Consider the following 16,492-nt stretch of genomic DNA (forward strand, 5'->3'; position numbering starts at 1 on the left):
AGACTCTCTTCCGGACCCGGGTACCATAGAACCTGTAAAAAAAGAATAAAATAAAAAATATACATTATACTTACCTTCTGATGGCACCCGATGTCTATGGCGATCCGTCCTGGCTCCCCGGCAGCTCGCGATGGTCTAAAAAGGACCTGCCATGACGTCATTTAGTCATGTGACGGGTCACACGACCGCTGACGTCGGCAGGCCATCAGAAGGTAAGTATATATTTTTTACCATTCTTTTACGGTCACACTATATATGCCGGTTGCATGGATTTATAAAGTGTAACCAAGTTGTCAAGCACTTTCCAAGTGATGCTAAAATCGCTTGGAAAGAGCTTGTCAACCCGCATGCGGAAATGCAAGTGAAGAACGCTTCACATTCGCATGTCCCTGGCAGGAAAAACGCATGTACAATCCGCATGTACAATCCGCATGTAAAATCCGCATGTACAATCCGCATGCGTTTTTTCTGCCAGGGAGATGCAGAAACGCTCAAAAAAAATCCGGAACATTTCTGTATCGTGGGCACTGTAGCGTCGGCGTCCCTGCCTCCTGCTAGGCAGGGACGCTGTTCCCCTCACCTCTCCGTGCCCGGCGTCCTCCTCCCGCTCTGCTGGCAGCGCGCGCTGCTTCCCGGCCACTGTGCTTAGGGCACGCGCGCCCGCGCTCCCCCTCTCTTAAAGGGGCCGCGCGCGCCGTCCTAAGGAGTCCCCGGCCAATGGCCGGAGGACCTCACCATATATAAGGCACCTCCTCCAAAATGGAGGTGCCCGAGCAATGTTGTTGGAAAGCCTTCACTCTGCTTCAGCCCTCAGGTCCCGTTACCAGTTACCTGCCAGTCACCTGCCAGATTCCTGCTTGATACCTGCCTGATATCCGCTTACCTGCTTGCAAGCCTGCGGTCCGACGGTCTGCCTTCCGACACCTGTCAGTCTGTCTATGGACCAGCCTGCCCGCTCACCTGGGAGCGCTCACCTGCTACCTGCCTGCTAGTCTACCTGGAGGCTCTGCCGTCACTTGCCGTGACCACCTGCCAGTCCAGAGACTCTTGCCCGCTCACCTGGGAGCGCTCACCTGCTACCTGCCTGCTAGCCTACCTGGAGGCTCTGCCGTCACTTGCCGTGACCACCTGCCAGTCCAGAGACTCTTGCCCGCTCACCTGGGAGCGCTCACCTGCTACCTGCCTGCTAGCCTACCTGGAGGCTCTGCCGTCACTTGCCGTGACCACCTGCCAGTCCAGAGACTCTTGCCCGCTCACCTGCTACCTGCCTGCTAGCCTACCTGGAGGCTCTGCCGTCACTTGCGATGACCACCTGCCAGTCCAGAGACTCTTGCCCGCTCACCTGGGAGCGCTCACCTGCTACCTGCCTGCTAGCCTACCTGGAGGCTCTGCCGTCACTTGCCGTGACCACCTGCCTGTCCAGAGACTCTTGCCCGCTCACCTGGGAGCGTCCACCTGCTACCTGTCTGCTGGTCTACCCAGAGACTGTCTCTGTGACTACCTGCCCTTCTACCCAGAGACTGTCCCTGTCACTTGCCGTGACTACCTGCCCTTCTACCCAGAGACTGTCCCTGTCACTTGCCGTGACTACCTGCCCGTCTTCCCTGGGAGCCACCCGCTTCCTTACAAGGACCGCCCCCTTGTATAGTTGCTCAGAGGTTCCGCCTCCCAGACCCGTTACAGTTTGCTCGGGCCATGGAACCCGGTGGCACCCAAGCTCCCTCGCTCTCGGACCTATGTCATGAACTGTCCCGTCAGAGGTCCCAACAGGAGTCCATCCTGAGTCATCTGCGGAATGTCAACTCTCGCCTGGACACTCTGACTGCTCCATCAGCAACCACCGCTAGTGTCATGACTTGCAGCCCGGCAGCGCCGCTGCCCACCAATACCATGGCATCCTGCCCGGACCCCGGCTTTCTGCACCTCCACGCTTCGGAGGCGACCCCGCTCAAGCTCGGGGCTTCATAAACCAGTGCACCCGGCACTTTGAACTCCTGTCCCACCAGTTTATCTCCGACCGGGCCAAAGTAGCCTTCATCATGTCCCATCTCATGGGGGAGGCAAAGGCTTGGCTAAATCCTCTATGGGAGAGAGGAGACCCACTGGTGTCCAACCTGCCAGCCTTTCTCACGGCTTTCCGGAAAGTCTTCGACGAACCCGGACGGAAGACCTCATCCGCATCATCTCTGCTACGCCAACATCAAGGAAATCTCACCGTGGGCCAATATGCCATACGGTTCTGTACCCTTGCTTCGGAGCTGGCCTGGGATAACGACGCCCTGGTGTCTGTCTTTTGGGAGGGTCTGTCCGGCCGTATTAAAGATGAACTCGCCGGTCGGGACATACCTACCACTCTCGACGACTTAATAACTCTTGCCACCCGGATTGACATCCGGTTCCAGGAACGCGCCAAAGAGGTCACCCGTGAGAGGAGGTTTCCACGTCTAGCCTCTACCTTTCAGAAACCTGTCACTTCTCCCGCTACTCCCCAGGCGCACTCACCCGAGCCTATGCAGGTCGACCAGACCAAGATGGTCAAAACCCGTCAAGAGCTACGCCGTGCCGAGGGGAGCTGCTTCTACTGTGGCAGTAAGGAGCACCGGATCCGTTCCTGCCCGGAGAGGTCGGGAAACGCCTGTGTCTAGGATCGCTCAGAGAGGTCGTCCTAGCCAAGAGTAAACCCTCTCCATCTCTGTTGCTGTCGGTCTCTATCATCTGCGGGGAGAACCGTTATTTTGAACTAGCCCAACTTGACTCTGGAGCTGCCGGAAATCTCATTTCTCAGTCTCTGGTAGAGAAATACCGCATTCCCACCAAACCTCTAGCTGTACCCTTATCTGTCGCTGCCGTGAATGGGGGCCTCTTACCACATCCCATCCAACTCATCACGGAATCCATAACCCTGCAGGTGGGAATGCTGCACTCTGAGAGCATCTTCTTTCATGTTCTGCCTGGACTCTCTCACGCCTTCTTACTAGGCCTACCTTGGCTTCAGAGACATGCACCCGTGCATGATTGGCAGACCGGAGAAGTCCTTCGCTGGGGACAGGACTGCCATAAGACTTGTTTAGTTCCCGTCCATCCTGTCCGTCCTTCTCCTACTCCAGCCAATCTACCTGGTCTTCCGGCTCCTTATTGGTCGTATGCAGACGTCTTTAATAAAAAGGAGGCAGAGACATTACCCCCTCATAGACCATACGACTGCCCAATCGACCTGATGCCCGGCACTACTCCTCCCCGTGAGCGCATTTACCCTTTGTCCGCTGCTGAGACCCGATCCATGTCAGAATATATTGAGGAGAATCTGGCCCGGGGATTCATCCGGAAATCTACTTCCTCGGCGGGAGCAGGTTTCTTCTTCGTCTAAAAGAAGGACGGCTCACTCCGTCCCTGTATAGACTATAGAGGCCTTAACCAGATCACGGTGAAGAATAAATACCCCCTTCCGCTCATTCCGGAATTATTTGACCGTCTGAGGGGGGCTAGAATCTTCACCAAGCTGGACCTCCGTGGGGCGTATAACCTGGTCCGTATCCGTCAGGGGGATGAATGGAAGACGGCATTCAACACCCGGGACGGACACTATGATTACCTGGTAATGCCCTTCGGTCTCTGTAACGCTCCCGCCGTCTTTCAAGAGTTGGTCAATGACATCTTCCGGGACCTTCTCTACTCCTGCGTAGTGGTATACCTGGACGACATCTTGGTCTTCTCTACGGATCTCCCCACACACCAGAGGGATGTTCGTTAGGTTCTGCTCAGGCTCAGGCAGAACCACCTCTACGCTAAATATGAGAAGTGCCTCTTTGAGCAGACCTCGCTTCCGTTTTTGGGCTACATAATTTCTCAGACCGGCCTACGAATGGATCCTGAGAAACTGTCTGCCATCGAGAAGTGGCCTCGACCAGAGGGGTTGAAGGCTATTCAGCGGTTCCTGGGCTTCGCCAACTACTACCGCCTCTTCATACCGCACTTCTCTTCCCGGACTGCCCCAATCTCTGCGCTCACCCGTAAGGGCACTAATCCCAGAGAATGGCCGCCCGAAACTGAGGAAGCCTTTCTTTCCTTAAAACAGGCTTTCTCTTCCGCCCCGGTGCTGCATCGCCCGGACGGCAACAAACAATTCTTCCTGGAGGTTGACGCCTCCTCCTCTGGAGCCGGAGCGGTACTTACCCAAAAATCGTCTTCCGGGAGAATGGTAACTTGCGGCTTCTTTTCCAAACTCTTCTCCTCTTCCGAGCGCAACTATTCTATAGGAGACCGAGAGTTATTGGCCATCAAGCTGGCATTGGAGGAGTGGCGTTACCTGCTCGAGGGGGCTCTTCACCCAGTAATAATTTACACGGACCACAAGAACTTGGCTTACCTCCAGAGTGCCCAGAGACTTAACCCGCGCCAAGCCCGGTGGTCCTTGTTTTTTGCTCGCTTTGATTTTGTTCTTCATTTTCGCCCGGCTGACAAAAACATCAAAGCTGACACCTTGTCTCGATCCTTCCTGGTGTCTGATCTTGAGGAGGAACCTAAACACATCATCGATCCCGCCAGAGTAATGCAGGTGGCCCCCGTGAGTCTAAATCGTCTCCCTCCCGGAAAGACGTTCGTAACGGTACCTGATCGGGAGAGGATCCTACACTGGGGTCACTCGTCTAAGCTTAATGGCCATGCCGGTCAGAAAAAGACCCTCCAGCTTATCACCCGGCACTACTGGTGGCCTACCCTGCACAAGGACGTAATAGACTTTGTTTCTGCCTGTGTGTCCTGCGCCCGCAACAAGGTTCCGAGACACCTGCCAGCCGGTCGCCTCCATCCTCTTCCAGTACCTGCTGCCCCCTGGCAGCATATAGCTATGGACTTCATAACAGATCTCCCTGTCTCTGCTGGTTGTACGGTCATTTGGGTGGTCGCTGACCGCTTTTCCAAAATGGCTCATTTCATTCCCCTGCCAGGCCTCCCGTCTACACCCGAGCTTGCTAAAGACTTTATCCGCCACATCTTCCGTCTCCATGGCCTGCCCCTCCACATCGTGTCAGATCGTGGGGTTCAGTTCACCTCACGCTTCTGGAGAGCCACATGTAAGCTGCTAGACGTCACCCTGGAGCATACCACCCACAGTCCAATGGTCAAGTGGAGCGGATCAATCAGATCCTGACCAGTTACCTCCGGCACTTCGTTAATGCCCACCATTCAGACTGGGTGGATCTCCTACCATGGGCCGAATTCTCTTACAATAATCACGAGAGCGAATCTTCCTCCAAATCCCCGTTTTTTGTAGTCTTCGGTCAGCATCCTCGGATCCCTTTTCCCGTCTCCACCTCGGTGGACAATCCGGCTGCGGAATCTCTCGTTAGCAAATTTTCCTCCATTTGGGAGAGTACCCGATCCGCACTCCTTCAGTCGTCCGAGCGGATGAAAAAACACGCTGACAAAAAACGCCTGGATCCTCCACAATTCCGTCCTGGAGATAAAGTCTGGCTCTCGTCCAAGTATGTCCGGCTCAAGATTCCTTCCTACAAGTTAGGGCCTCGGTTCATCGGCCCACTAGAAGTTATCAAACAAATCAACCCAGTGGCCTATAAATTGAAACTCCCGGCCAACTTGCGGATCCCTAACTCCTTCCATGTATCTCTCCTCAAACCCGTGGCACTTAACTCTTTTTCCAAGTCTACAGATACGCCTCCTGCTCCGGTTTCCGCTGAAAACGAGTTTGAGGTAGAGAACATTCTGGCCACCAAAAGGGTAAGAGGAAAAACCTTTCTTCTGGTAGATTGGAAGGGGTTTGGTCCTGAGGAGAGAACGTGGGAGCCCCGGGAGAACATCCATGCCCCTCTCATCCTTGATAAATTTCTGTCTGGCCTAAAAAAGGGGGGGCCTAAAGGGGGGGGGGTACTGTAGCGTCGGCGTCCCTGCCTCCTGCTAGGCAGGGACGCTGTTCCCCTCACCTCTCCGCTCCGTGCCCGGCGTCCTCCTCCTGCTCTGCTGGCAGCGCGCGCTGCTTCCCGGCCACTGTGCTTAGGGTGCGCGCGCGCGCTCCCCCTCTCTTAAAGGGGCCGCGCTCGCCGTCCTAAGGAGTCCCCGGCCAATGGCCGGAGGACCTCACCATATATAAGGCACCTCCTCCAAAATGGAGGTGCCCGAGCAATGTTGTTGCAAAGCCTTCACTCTGCTTCAGCCCTCAGGTCCCGTTACCAGTTACCTGCCAGTCACCTGCCAGATTCCTGCTTGATACCTGTCTGATATCCGCTTACCTGCTTGCAAGCCTGCGGTCCGACGGTCTGCCTTCCGACACCTGTCAGTCTGTCTATGGACCAGCCTGCCCGCTCACCTGGGAGCGCTCACCTGCTACCTGCCTGCTAGTCTACCTGGAGGCTCTGCCGTCACTTGCCGTGACCACCTGCCAGTCCAGAGACTCTTGCCCACTCACCTGGGAGTGCTCACCTGCTACCTGCCTGCTAGCCTACCTGGAGGCTCTGCCGTCACTTGCCGTGACCACCTGCCAGTCCAGAGACTCTTGCCCGCTCACCTGGGAGCGCTCACCTGCTACCTGCCTGCTAGCCTACCTGGAGGCTCTGCCGTCACTTGCCGTGACCACCTGCCAGTCCAGAGACTCTTGCCCGCTCACCTGGGAGCGCTCACCTGCTACCTGCCTGCTAGCCTACCTGGAGGCTCTGCCGTCACTTGCCGTGACCACCTGCCAGTCCAGAGACTCTAGCCCGCTCACCTGGGAGCGCTCACCTGCTACCTGCCTGCTAGCCTACCTGGAGGCTCTGCCGTCACTTGCCGTGACCACCTGCCTGTCCAGAGACTCTTGCCCGCTCACCTGGGAGCGTCCACCTGCTACCTGTCTGCTAGTCTACCCAGAGACTGTCCCTGTGACTACCTGCCCTTCTACCCAGAGACTGTCCCTGTCACTTGCCGTGACTACCTGCCCTTCTACCCAGAGACTGTCCCTGTCACTTGCCGTGACTACCTGCCCGTCTTCCCTGGGAGCCACCCGCTTCCTTACAAGGACCGCCCCCTTGTATAGTTGCTCAGAGGTTCCGCCTCCCAGACCCGTTACAGGCACATAGCCTTACATTAATTGTATGACAAAATTAATTGTATTGTATTAATTGTGTGACTCAATATTGAGCACACATAGCCATCTATACACAGCGGGAGGCTGCACGTAGCCATCTATACACAGCGGGAGGCTGCACGTAGCCATCTATACACAACGGGAGGCCGCACGTAGCCATCTATACACAGCGGGAGGCCGCACGGCGCCATCTATACACAGCAGGAGGCCGCACGGCGCCATCTATACGAAGCGGGAGGCCGCAGGGCGCCCCCCCCAGAGTCAGCAGGAGGCCGCACGGTGCCATCTATACTCAGCAGGAGGCCACAAATAGCCATCTATACACAGCAGGAGGCCGCACGGCGCCATCTATACACAGCGGGAGGCCGCACGGCGCCCCCCCCAGAGACAGCGGGAGGCCGCACGGCGCCATCTATACTCAGCAGGAGGCCGCACGTAGCCATCTATACACAGCAGGAGGCCGCACAGCGCCATCTATACACAGCGGGAGGCCGCACGGCGCCCCCCCCAGAGACAGCAGGAGGCCGCACGGCGCCATCTATCCACAGCAAGAGGCCGCACGGCGCCATCTATACACAGCAGGAGGCTGCACGGCACCATCTATACACAGCAGGAGGCCGCACGGCGCCATCTATACACAGCAGAGGGCCACACGGCGCCATCTATACACAGCAGGGGGCCGCACGGCGCCATCTATACATAGTGGGAGGCCGCACGGCGCCATCTATACATAGTGGGAGGCCGCACGGCGCCATCTATACATAGTGGGAGGCCGCACGGCGCCCCCGCCAGAGACAGCAGGAGGCTGCACGGCGCCAACTATACTCAGCAGGAGGCCGCACGCAGTCAAGCATGCAGTCACGCACACACACAAACATATACAGACATATACATACACACATAAACACATTTGAAACACAAAAATACATATAAACAGACATCACACAATGATATCTGCCTGCACACACACACACATACATACACACACATACATACACACACACACACACATACACATACATACACACACATACACACATACATACACACACACACACACACATACACACACAGACTCACCATCCCCCGGCTCCATTCTTCCTTCCTGCTGTCTCTTCTCCGTTGCAGCAGTGCAGGCCGGGAGCGCACTGCGTGACGTCACAGCTAGGAGACACGGCCGTGCACAGGGCCGTGTCTCCTAGCAGTGACGCGGCCGGGCCAGCACAGGGAAGGTAACTGCTGCAGTGCTGGCCCGGACGATGAAGAAGTAGCGGCGGCCGCTGCTGGGGGAGCGGTCCGGGGCCCCCCCTCCTGCCACTGCTACCGGTATGTGCCGCGGCGGCCCGCACATATAACGAGGGCAATCCGGCATTAGACACCCCGCCCGGAGCCGTGGGCCCCCTGCAGGCTCGGGCCCCCGGGCAGTAGCCCGGATTGCCCTCATTATAATCCGCCTATGGATGCCAGCCATTCACAGCGCCCAGAGAGAGATAGGGTTGGGTAATCGGAAGAGTGCAGTGGGAGGAACGAGGTGCTATCATGTTAGCAATCACGGTGGGCACAGCATGTCTGAAAAAGGCCTAATGTATGATCATCTCAGGCAGTCCTAACGCTCTATGGAAAATGGAACTGTGCGGATGCGTTTTGTGGTGCTGATCATGAGCCTCAAAACCTCTGATATGTGAGGTTTACGTAGAGTGCTGTACTTGCTTGAATAATGGTCTAGTCACATAATCACATCAACTTTTTAACTTAAAAAACTACCTTCTGTGCATATGTGCCAGACCATGGCTATAAATGTATTGTGTCCCTAGTTTGGATGTGTTTTTCGTCTCTTTTTGGCGTGTCGTGTTTTAAATAATATGACATAGTTTTGGAAACTTCCTGGTTGCTAAGTAAGATAAAAGTCATGTGCAGGCTTCAACATTTTCGCTGCAGAAAAGCTCTAAAAACACATATTCGTTTTTTTATCTGCAGATTTTTCAGCCTCTCATTCAAGCTTATGGGGAAATGTACAAATAAAACACTTATTTACCACAAGAGAAATTGACATGCTGCGGTGTTAAAAAACAGCAGTGTGCATGAAATTCATATAAATCTGATCCACTTTGCTAAAACTGCAATATACAACTTTTCTTGGGCAGAAAATACTCAACGGAAAAAACGTATAAAACACTTTCTGGGAAGTTAGCCTACAAAGCACTCTTTAGCAATAATAAAATAATCTTATATGTACTCCAAGATTTTAATTCTGGCTTGTGATACATTGTGTTAAATTGATTACAATATTCTGCATCACATTAATAACAGGGCATTTCTGCAATAAACTGAGAATTTAACTAAGGGCTTGTTCACAAGCAGCGTTTTAGTCACATTTTTTTCCGCACGGTTTTCAAAGGATGAAAACGCAGCAAACAGAATGATATTTCTGAAATCTCGAGCACAAGCTGCTTATTTTTTTCCTTGCAGATTTGAACCATTAAAGCAATTTTTCAAATCTACAAGAATGTCAGTTCTTTCAGTGTTTTTCACCCATTCAAATAAATGGGGAACAAAAAACCCAAGTAAAAACGCGTCAAAAAAAGGACATCAGAAACAGGTTGAAAATAAGTATATTTTACACAGCATTTTTTCCTGTCTGGCGTACCGAGAGGTTACAACAACAACTCTCTATTGTGGATGTATGAAATAACTTTACCACTAAGTGAATGATCAGTGCAAGACACAAGTGAAAAGAAAACAATATTTATTACAATAAATTAAACATTTACGATGCTGAAGTTGGTTTCTTATTCGTCCAGTTTCTTATTCGGGGCTGGATTTCTTTTTTTTTTGTTTTTTTACAGGTTTAACGACAAAACTAAAAAAATTACAATAATAAAATACAATGCAGCGAGGTGCCCTGATGTGAATACGCTTAAAAGCAGCTGCAAAAGTTATAAAACTGCACAATAAGCATCAAATGGGGCACTGAAGGATGTTATTGAAAGGGTTAAATGACTTTGGGCCACTGATCTCACACTGCAGACACATAGATCAGGGTGCCCCACATCAAATTCAGGTCTTTCCAGCCTAGCCCAAACGGGTTCTGGGCATCAGAACGGGCATCAAAGTGGGCAGACAGTCGATTTTGATGATTTGAATAAGTAACTGGTGTTTTTCATGGGTTAAATGACTTTGGGCCACTGATCTCATGCCACCATTATACAGATAGTGATGCCCCGCATCAAACTCAGGTCGCTCCAGCCTGGCCCTAATGGGTCCTGGGCATCAGAACGGGCAAATAGATAATTTTCTCAGATTTGAATAAGTAATTGATTTTCAGGGGTTAAATGACTTTGAGCCACTGATCTCACACCACCAATACAAAGATAGTGATGGCCTGCACATCCTGGGCATCAGAACGGGCATCAATGGGGGAAAACTGCCAATTTTCACAGAATGGAATAAGTAACTGGTGTTTTTAAGGGGTTAAATGACTTTGGGCCACTGACCTCACACCACCAATAGAATCATAGAATGGTAGAGTTGGAGGGGACCTCCTGGGTCATCTGGTCCAACCCCCTGCTCAAAGCAGGATTCACTAAATCATCTCAGACAGATTTCTGTCCAGCCTCTGTTTGAAGACGTCCATTGAAGGGGAACTCACCACCTCTCGTGGCAGCCTGTTCCACTCATTAATCACCCTAACTGTCAAAAAGTTTTTTCTAATATCTAATCTGTGTCTCCTCCCATTTAGTTTCATCCCATTGCTTCTAGTCTTTCCTTGTGCAAATGAGAATAAAGATGATCCTTCTACAATGTGACAGCCCTTGACATATTTGTAGACAGCTATTAAGTCTCCTCTCAGTCTTCTTTTTTGCAAGCTAAACATTCCCAAATCCTGCAACCGTTCCTCATAGGACATGGTTTGCAGACCAGTCACCATTCTGGTCGCTCTTCTCTGAACTTGCTCCAGTTTGTCTATGTCTTTTTTAAAATGTGGTGCCCAAAACTGTACACAGTATTCCAGATGAGGTCTGACCAAAGAGGAGTAAAGACCGATAATGACTTCACGTGATCTAGACTGTATGCTTCTGTTAATACATCCCAGAATTGTATTTGCCTTTTTTGCTGCTGCATCACACTGTTGACTCATGTTCAGTCTATGATCTATTAGTATACCTAAGTCTTTTTCACATGTACTGTTGCTTAGCTCTATTCCTCCCATTCTGTATATGCTTTTTTCATTTTTATTGCCCAGATGTAGTACTTTGCATTTTTCCCTGTTAAAAACCATTCTGTTGGTTGCTGCCCACTGCTCCAGTTTATTTAGGTCTTTTTGAATCTTCCCTCTCTCTTCTCTAGTATTAGCTATCCCTCCTAGCTTTGTGTCATCAGCAAATTTAATCAGTTTACCCTCAATTCCTTCATCTAAATCATTGATAAAGATGTTGAACAATACAGGTCCCAGGACGGAGCCCTGTGGTACCCCACTTGAGACATTCATCCAGCTGGATGTGAAGCCATTTACAACCACCCTTTGAGTCCGATCACTAAGCCAGTTATGAATCCACCTAACAGTTGCCTGGTCCATTGCATACTTGGTCATTTTTTCAATAAGGATGGTGTGAGATACTTTGTCAAATGCTTTGCTGAAGTCAAGATATACTATATCTACAGCATTTCCCTGATCCACCCAGTCAGTGATTCTGTCATAGAAGGAAATTAAGTTAGTCTGACATGACTTGTTAGTTACAAACCCATGCTGACTCTGGTTAATCACTTCATTCTTATCCAGGTACTTACATACATGTTGTTTAATAATTTGTTCAAAGATCTTTCCTGGTATAGAAGTCAGACTCACCGGCCTACAGTTCCCTGGGTCCACCTTCTTCCCCTTTTTGAAGATAGGAACAACATTTGCTCTTCTCCAGTCTTCTGGGACTTCTCCTGTTCTCCAAGAATTTTCAAAGATTATGGAGAGTGGTTCTAAAATTTCTTCTACGATCTCCTTCAGTAATCTGGGGTGTAATTCATCTGGACCTGGAGACTTGAACTCATTTATGTTAGCTAAATATTCCCTCACAATCTTTCTGTTTACAGATAACTTGGATTCCGCTATTCCTTTAAAAGGACAGTGAAGATTAGTTGATGTTACATTTTCTTTCTGAGAGAAAACAGATGCAAAATAGGCGTTAAAAAGTTCGGCCTTCTCAACATCCTCTCTTACCATTTCTCCATTTTCATCCTGTAAAAATCCTATAGCATCTTTGACTTTTCTTTTACTTTTGACATACCCCCAAAATCCTTTTTTATTGCTTTTGACATCTCTTGCAAGCCTTAATTCATTGTCAGCTTTAGCTAACCTGATACGTGCCCTGCAGGATCTGCAGACTGCATTATAATCTTCTTTAGATATGCCTCCCTCTTTCCATTTAATAAACATTTCTTTCTTTCTTTTTAGCATGTGTTTAAGTTCTGTGTTCATCCATCCTGGTTTCCTTAAATGCTTCCCATTCTTCCTACTTTTCGGGATTGTTAACGATTGTGCTTTGAGAATCTCATTTTTAAAAATTTCCCATCCTTCCTGGACATTTTTGTCCTTAAGGACATCCAGCCATTGGATCCCTCCTATTCTCTTTCTGAGTCTCTTAAAATCTGCCTTTCTAAAATCTAACCTTGAAGTTTGAGTCTTCACATGTCTTCCTCCTCTAGTTATCCAAAATTCTATAATAGCATGATCGCTGCCTCCTAGGGTCCCAGCCACCTTTACCTCCTCAACCATTTCCTCCCTGTTTATAAGGATTAGATCCAAAGTAGCAGATCCCCTTGTTTTCTCCCCTACCTTTTGGAAGATAAAGTTGTCAGCAAGAGAGGATAAGAATTTGCTTGACCTGTTAGTTTTACTTGAGAGATTCCCAACAAATGTCTGGATAGTTGAAATCTCCCATGACCACTACGTCATATTTTTTGGAGAACTTGGTCATTTGATACATAAAGAGTTCATCCATATCTTCAGCTTAGAGATAGAGAGTGAAGGCCCGCATCAAATTCATGTAACTACAGCTTAGCACAAATGGGTTATGGACATTAGAACTGGCATCAAAGTGGGCAAATAGCCAATTTTCACAGATTTGAATAAGTAACTGGTGTTTTACAGGGGTTAAATGACTTTGAGCCACTGATCTCACAACGCCAATACACAGATAGTGATGGCAGGCATCAAACTCAGGTCATTCTATCCTGGCCCAAATGGGTTCTAAGAATCAGAATGGGCATCAAAATGGGCAAATAGCCACTTTTCACAGATTTGAATAGGTTACTAGTGTTTTTCAGGGGTTAAATGACTTTGGGCCATTGATCTCACACCACCAATACACAGACAGTGATGGCCTGCATCAAATTCAGGTCACTCCAGCCTGGCCCAAATGTGTTCTGGGCATCAGAACGGGCATCAAAGCGGGAAAACATCCAATTTTCACAGATTAGAATAAGTAACTGTTTTAAAGGGCTTAAATGGCTGTGACACTGATCTCACACCACCATTACATATATAGTGATTCCCCGCATCAAATTCATGTCACTCTATCCTGGCCCAAATGGGTCCTGGGCATCAGAATGGGCATCAAAGCAGGCAAATAGCCACTTTTTCACAGATTTGAATAAGTATCTGGTGTTTTTCAGGGGTTAAATTACTTTGGGCCACTGATCTCACACCACCATTACTCAGACAGTGACGGCCCACATCAAATTCAGGTCACTCCAGCCTGGTCCAAATGGGTCCTGGGCATCAGAACGGACATCACAGCGGGCAAATAGCCAATTTTCACAGATTTGTTTTTCAGGGGTGTGTGAAAATCGGCTATTTGCCCGCTTTGATGCCCAGGACCCGTTTGGGCCAGGATAGAGTGACCTGAATGTGATGTGGGGCACCCTGATCTATGTGTCTGCAGTGTGAGATCAGTGGCCCAAAGTCATTTAACCCTTTCAATAACGTCCTTCAGTGCCCACTTTGTTGCCCATTTTTGTGTCAGTTTCATAACTTTTGTAGCTGCTTTTAAGTGTATTCACATCAGGGCACCTCGCTGCATTATATTTTATTATTGTAATTTTTTTATTTTTGGTGTTAAACCTTAGAAAAAAAATTGCAGAATATGAAACCAACTTCATCATGGTAAATGTTTTCCATGTAACTCTAGATCCCTATAATAGTGGGGTGCGGCAGTCCATGTAGATGGTTTTTATTACGCCATTGATAATGCTGTCCTGATGACGTCATGCTATCACACACTATATCATGAACTGAAGCAGAATAGGTCACTATGAGCCGAGAGGTGCCACCGTATTAGAGAGCAGGCTGGGCATACCGTCATGTGAGGTATGGTGCCCTACATAAAGAATAATAGAAACAGGTCTGTCTGGTGACAAGTTCAGAAGAACTACATATCCCAGAACGTCTTCACTGCAGAAGGGATGGAGGGGGGGCAGCAGACAAAAACCTACAGAGGCAGGTGAGGAGGTGGTGACGTCCATGTGCAGAGCATCACCCACCGTGTGGGACAGCCACTTACACATCACAAGCTTCCCTTAGGAACCATTCCTTCCCGCCCCAGTGTCCCCTCTATGTACAGCACCACAGACCGCACCACCATACACCGGATCCGTGCGCTCCATCACAGACCGCAGCAACTTTGATACAAAGCCCCGCCCCGCCCCTTCCTGCCGGGTCACATGACTGCAGCCAGCCCCACGCTCGCCTCCTGCTACAAGTTATGTCGGCTTCCGCCGAGCCTTCTATTCAGGTGTAAAAGAGCGGTCTCCAGAACGGAAGTGCCAGTCCCTGCATTCCTGTCAGTGTGTGCAGCCTGGAGGGACCCGTGACTGAGCAGCTGCTGCGGGGGTGGCGGTATGTGGCTGCCGCGTAACCTAGCGACGGTGTAACGTGTGTTCTGTTACCACAGGTGCGGGGCTACTACCTGTCTGCAGGGTGCGGGGAGTAAGGGGGCTTCTACCTGTCTGCAGGGTGCGGGGAGTAAGGGGGCTTCTACCTGTCTGCAGGGTGCGGGGAGTAAGGGGGCTTCTACCTGTCTGCAGGGTACGGGGAGTAAGGGGGCTTCTACCTGTCTGCAGGGTGCGGGGAGTGAGGGGGCTACTACCTGTCTGCAGGGTGCGGGGAGTGAGGGGGCTACTACCTGTCTGCAGGGTGCGGGGAGTAAGGGGGCTTCTACCTGTCTGCAGGGTGCGGGGAGTAAGGGGGCTTCTACCTGTCTGCAGGGTGCGGGGAGTAAGGGGGCTTCTACCTGTCTGCAGGGTGCGGGGAGTAAGGGGGCTTCTACCTGTCTGCAGGGTGCGGGGAGTAAGGGGGCTTCTACCTGTCTGCAGGGTGCGGGGAGTAAGGGGGCTTCTACCTGTCTGCAGGGTGCGGGGAGTAAGGGGGCTTCTACCTGTCTGCAGGGTGCGGGGAGTAAGGGGGCTTCTACCTGTCTGCAGGGTGCGGGGAGTAAGGGGGCTTCTACCTGTCTGCAGGGTGCGGGGAGTAAGGGGGCTTCTACCTGTCTGCAGGGTGCGGGGAGTAAGGGGGCTTCTACCTGTCTGCAGGGTGCGGGGAGTAAGGGGGCTTCTACCTGTCTGCAGGGTGCGGGGAGTAAGGGGGCTTCTACCTGTCTGCAGGGTGCGGGGAGTAAGGGGGCTTCTACCTGTCTGCAGGGTGCGGGGAGTAAGGGGGCTTCTACCTGTCTGCAGGGTGCGGGGTGTATGGGGGCTTCTACCTGTCTGCGGGGTGTATGGGGGCTTCTACCTGTCTGCGGGGTGTATGGGGGCTGCACTGGAGGGCAGGTATGTGCAAGGAGTGCGGGAGCTGTGTGTATGTGTACACCCTGTGCTGTATACTGTAATATACGTGTGATATGTATTTATACAATTACCTCTATCATTTGGTATTGGGGCATGAGCACACGATCCGTCCTGTCAGCGTAGTATACTCTATGCTGCGTTCAAAGCGCTGCACGCAGGTGAATCCGCATGTCTTCATTGAACCATGGGGGTTCACCGCATCCTATACATTACACTGGTAGCATTTCTCTTGTGGAGACTGACGTCTCCGCTAGAGGAATTGACATGCTGCGGTCTGGAAAGACGTGCCACATGTCTGTGTCTGCAGGTGCATGGAGACTCGTGGTGGGCATGGGATTTCTTGAAATCCCATCCACTTTGCTTATAATGTAGAACGCTGAGGATTGCATGCAGTGCAGTTTTTCCTGACCGTGTGCACATACCCTGTTTCTCCAGTGGTTAAAAGCCATTGTTTACTGCAGTTATGAAGCCAACGTGTGTATCTGCTTTGTGCATGGAAATGATGTCTCTAGTGATGTCAGTTATTTCTTTTTTTTCTATTCCACTATTGTTTGTGAATGTCGGTACCAGTAGGGCCTGGAG

General features: G+C 50.8%; 1 protein-coding gene across 2 annotated transcripts in view; it reads left to right on the forward strand.

Moving 5' to 3' along the window:
- The first annotated feature begins 14,766 nt into the window (after window positions 1–14,766).
- PPP2R3B (protein phosphatase 2 regulatory subunit B''beta) overlaps window positions 14,767–16,492 on the forward strand; it is a 56,817-nt gene continuing 55,091 nt past the window's right edge. The window contains exon 1 of one of the 2 annotated variants that reach the window (XM_073664430.1): window positions 14,767–15,018. The gene's annotated coding sequence lies outside the window, so the exon portion shown is untranslated. The remainder of the gene's footprint in view (window positions 15,019–16,492) is intronic. The other variant, XM_073664429.1, reaches the window with a different exon arrangement.

This window comes from Phyllobates terribilis, unplaced genomic scaffold, assembly GCF_046119375.1.
Source record: "Phyllobates terribilis strain yellow unplaced genomic scaffold, ASM4611937v1 Scaffold_2__4_contigs__length_985480577, whole genome shotgun sequence".
Taxonomy (NCBI): domain Eukaryota; kingdom Metazoa; phylum Chordata; class Amphibia; order Anura; family Dendrobatidae; genus Phyllobates; species Phyllobates terribilis.